Genomic DNA, 5009 nt, shown 5'->3' with positions numbered 1-5009 from the left:
GAGGTGCAGCACGAGGACTTCCCAGGGGGTCACCCACCCTAATACTACTCCAGCCCAAGCACGCTTAACTTCAGAGTTCTGAAGGGATCCGGTGCTTTAGCGCTAGGTATGATCGCACCCCCACATTTCAGCCCCGGGGCCGTGGGTCGAAAGTCGCAGGTTGGTTTCGCAGAAAAACGGGTATTAGTTTGAAAGTGGCCTAAGTTTTTCTAATATCGGGACGCTGCAGAGAGCTGGAGGTGATTAAAAGATTTTAACGATTGTAGCTTATAAATGAGCTCCGGTGACGCTAAGAAACCCTAAACCGTGAAATTCGTTGCGAAAGAAACTTAAGCGAATACAGTTACGTCGTCCCGTTTCTTGGGAAGGAATCGAAAGGGTAGAAAAAATGGTGCAACACGAGGACTTCCTAGGGGGTCACCCACCCTAGCACTTCTCCCGCACAAGCACGCTTAACTTCGGAGTTCTGAAGGGATTCGGTGCTTTAGCGCTAGGTATGATCGCATGCCCACATTTAGGCCCCAGGGCCGTGGATTGTTCCCCGCCCACCTCCACGATGAGGGGCGTCCGCTCAGTACCTGTAAGAGGCCAGAAGCAAAAGTCGCAGGTTGGTTTGGCAGAAAACGGGTATTAGTTCGGATACGACGTAAGCTGTTTTAAGATCAGGACACTGCGGAAAACCGGAGGAGGTTAAAAGATTTTAATGATTATAGCTCATAAATGAGCTACGAGGACGTTAAGAAACCCTAAACCATGAAATTCGTTGCGAAGGAAACTTAAATCATACGATTACACCGGCGGCGACGCCCGCCTGTTTCTCGAGAAGGTCTAAACTTCATGTTCTTTATATTTTCAAAAGTTCACTATAGACTATTGTTTATTCTATTTCATTTACTCTCCATTAAGCTTTTGAATCATACTTCAGATATTATCTAGAAGAATGGTCTCTTATCAAAGCATGGATCTCATATTTGTACTGGCATAATTTAGGGAAAGATTAATATTTGCATTATTGGTTTAAATATTAAATGAAGTTCTTTGAACATTTCAGTTAAAAAATGAGTACATGAGCACCTTTTTCTTTTGAAAATTATTGCTCTTGAAAGCTTTACACCAACAAGCATGCAAGATTGGATGCAATTGATAATGAAATTAATAGATCAACCAAATCTCGAGCGAAACTATTAGATCAGAGTCTTTAATTATGACGCACCATGTTCTGCCTATGTGCTTAAACACTCCAAGACATTCAACAATGGAAGTTATTCTTCTTGTGATCATATCAGTTAGGCACTCACCTAGCAGGTTATTACATTTATTAATTTACTTACATGCATTTTTTTAAAAATGTTATTTTTAATTAATTTACCTCTTAGACCACATATAAATATTTTGCGCCATTTAACATCTTATTCACCCATAGCTTACTTTTGGCATCTAACAAGCCCACATACAACACACTATATAAAAATATAATTAACATCTTAAGCTCACTAGATGAGTCGTTATAGATTAAATCTTATCACTCACATGATACATATAATATTAAGCATTAAAAATTTTAAAAAATGGGTGATCACCCACCACCCGGAGGGAGTGATTAAATCCTATCACTCACAGGATATATATAGTACTAAGCATTCAAAATAAAAAAATAATGGGTGATCACCCACCACCCGGAGGGAGTGATTAAATCCTATCACTCACAGGATACATATAGTACTAAACATTCAAAATTTAAAAAAAATGGGTGATCACCCACCACCCGGAGGGAGTGATTAAATCCTATCACTCACATGATACATACCTCCAACAATGCTGGTATCACAAATGCACACACAAGATGAAAAAGATAAGGACCCACCTGTAAACCAAAAAAAAAAGAAAAGAGAGAGAGAGAGAGATAGAAAGATAAGAGTTATAGTTTGCCCATATAGGCTAATCATTTGTCTGCATGTAAATTTAATCCAAATCCAAACGAGTATATACTCTATCCAAATTAAGTCAACTTAAATTGATTCATACTTACTTTATAAACATCAAGACTATTATATAATAACCACAACACATATGCAATCTCTGGTTTCTATAAAGTAATAGTGCCTCATACTTACAAACCAAAAAGTCAAAACACTCAAGCTCATTCATCATCATCATCATCATAACATTCAATGACTTTTCATTTTCCTCTCCCTCTGACTTTCTTTTTTCCCTTCCCACTCTTTCTCTTTCGTTTTCCCAATTGACGTGATACACCTTCTTCACATGGAATCTCTGTTGGAATGTCACTTCTAATCAATGTAAAGTCTTCCTCATATGCACTCACATCTTGGGGTGAACACAAGCTAATTAATGTGGTTTTGGAAAACTTAATTGTTTGGCAAATAATAGGTTTCAGGTAGGGCACAATGGTTCTCTAAATGTGGTTTTGGAACATTTGGTAATCTATAATTTTTGGGGGGAGGGGGGGATAAGAAAGAAAGAGGAGAGAGGAAAAATTATTCTATGAATATTTATTTGGTGCCTAGTTCTGCATTCTTCACCTATCTTAGAGCCCTACTATGGCATTTCTGCAGACTGCAACTTCACTACATGTGATATGGGTCCTAAGTTGTAATGACTCTGAACATAATGTTATTCTATATAAGCGAGCTAATTTCTATACTAGCCTATTCTACTGGGCTCGATATTGCTGTGCTGGCATGCTAACAAGGGAAGCCATCTTTTTTTGAGTTCTTTCTCCCTACTAGATGCTTGGTCAAGTTAAGCAGAATGTAATGCTCTGTTTCTTTGCAATTGGTGTCACTTATTCGTTGATGACATGCAACTCATTGTGTGTGTGTGTTTGCTCTGGTGTAATTTGTTCCTCCTTTCATTTTTATCATTTTCATGTTTTGATTCTTTACATTCATCTTCTAACTATGTTCCTGATATTGTTGTGTTTGTGTTATGTAGAGTGATGAACACTTTACTGTGGACAACTTCTTGCATTCACTGGGCTTGGAAAAATATGCCATCTGTTTTAAGGCAAAGGAAGTATGTGATATCTTTTGACCTTATTTATACTCTTTCAGTAGTTCTAAAAAGAAATTATCTGAATTTTCACCAAAGTTGTGCATGTTTCAAAGAATGTAGAGTTCTCCATCTGTTCGCTCTTTGTTTGTAAGGAAACATGAAATTCAAGCGTGGTCATGGTTTTATCAAAAACAGGCTCTTTTGCAATTAAACATGAAAGAAAAAGTGTATATAATTTGAAACAATAAGTATATATGTCTAGCACTAGTTATTGCCACTTATTTCCCTTTATCAACAACATTATTGCTGTTATTTGTGCACCTTTTGAAATTCATTGTCTCAAATTATCCCTAACTGCCCCTGTTATCCACAATTCTTCTCCAGGTTTGTGCAAGATGAACCTAGACTTGTGGAGTTTGTTGTTTTGAATTCATTCTTTGTCAATGTTGTGTCCCTGGAATTATGTCTAAACTTCTCCAATCATACTCCCTTGATGGGATAATTGTCGAAGGATTCTCTTAGTTACTTGTAAATTCTACTTGGTATTTGAGTTCATCTTAAAGCAGTTAGGTTTAGGTATGTGTTTTTGAAGATAGACACCTACAAATTCTCTATTTGTTAGGCTTTGGGTTCCTTATTTGACCTCTTGTATATTTTTGGCTCAAGTGTGCTAGTTTAATATAGTGTGACATGCAAGGCTTTTATTCTAACTCGCATGTTGAAAATACTTATGCCGATAATTTTTTAGAGTTATTTTTTTTTAATTTTCTTTTCTTTTAACTATAAAATTATAGCAAATTTGGTGTATATATAAGATATCAAAGACATGTATCACAAAGCAGAAATGTGTTAAAGACTTGTGGAGAATACGCCAAGTTTTTTCTTTTACAACTGGACTTTATCAAAGATGTACATCAAGCTCTTACTTTTTTTATTCTAGCAATGGATGAACTCACTAAGTACATCCAACATTAGTGTCTTGATGTATATTATTTGTAGATAACAATGTCTTGATGAATGAGATAAAAGAACACGTGAATGCCAAGTTCAAGTTGTGGAGGAACAGCTTAAAATTCTAAAGCTTCAAGTTGAATGCCCTAAGACCAAATATAAAATGTAATTTTAGTAAAAATAGAAGTATTGGTGATATTGTGATAAGATTTGAAAATCTAGTTATTGCATTAAAATTATGAGTTTTAATATCTAGGATTAATTATTCAAAAAATAAGGATCTTATGGAGATTGTTACTCGTAGAAATAATGGAAGACAACTAACATGAACAAGTGTTTCTAACTTTATGCAATTTTAAAATCAAATAAAAAATCAAAATTAAAAGAAAATTTTATTAGACAACTGAAAGATCAAGTTTGTTATATGGTATAGATGGTATTGCAAAACCTCCAAGATATTGTAATTTTCTATCAGGCAATTTTTCGATTTTCAGGTCTATTATATATATATATATATTTTTTTATGTCTTATGTTGAAAATCTTCATGGCTATCAATTACAAGCAGTTTAGAAATTTTATACTGTCATTTCCCTTGATGAAAATTCTATAGGGGACTGTGAAAGTAGCACATTGGCTGAACCATGAAAAACCATGTGTTTCTCATTTCTATTCCCTTTTTTATAATTATTCTTGATGCTTGCTTTGAGTGTGCTTGAAATGGATATCAAATTTAAAAATTGTATTACAGTAGATTCACTTTAGGTTTTTTTTTTTTTGGGGGTTCTATTATAAAAAGATGAAAGGCGAGCTAGAATTTATGTAACCAGCCCAACATGGTGTGATAAAGGCTTTATAAGTCATCGTTTATCATGGAAAGATAAGTGGGCTGATAAAGTCTAAATTTGACAAGTTTGACAAGAAGGTAATTTCAATCCGTGGCATATAAGAATAACAGATTTGCTAGTTCAGCAAACATTATATTGTCTCTGACTTGTTCCTTCTCCATAGGTAATGTCTTCATTAACATACTTGCCGCATCCTC

General features: G+C 35.1%; 1 non-coding gene and 1 pseudogene across 1 annotated transcript; both read right to left on the bottom strand.

Moving 5' to 3' along the window:
- On the bottom strand, positions 1 to 120 carry LOC127802905 (5S ribosomal RNA). Its single transcript, XR_008023363.1, has one exon. It is a non-coding gene; the product is annotated as a 5S ribosomal RNA (ribosomal RNA).
- Positions 121 to 388: 268 nt separating this feature from the next.
- On the bottom strand, positions 389 to 508 carry LOC127802974 (5S ribosomal RNA; annotated as a pseudogene).
- Positions 509 to 5009: the final 4501 nt, after the last annotated feature.

This window comes from Diospyros lotus, chromosome 5, assembly GCF_014633365.1.
Source record: "Diospyros lotus cultivar Yz01 chromosome 5, ASM1463336v1, whole genome shotgun sequence".
Classification (NCBI taxonomy): domain Eukaryota; kingdom Viridiplantae; phylum Streptophyta; class Magnoliopsida; order Ericales; family Ebenaceae; genus Diospyros; species Diospyros lotus.
The sequence above is the reverse complement of the archived record's forward strand: the minus strand, read 5'-3'. Positions and strand labels throughout refer to the sequence as shown.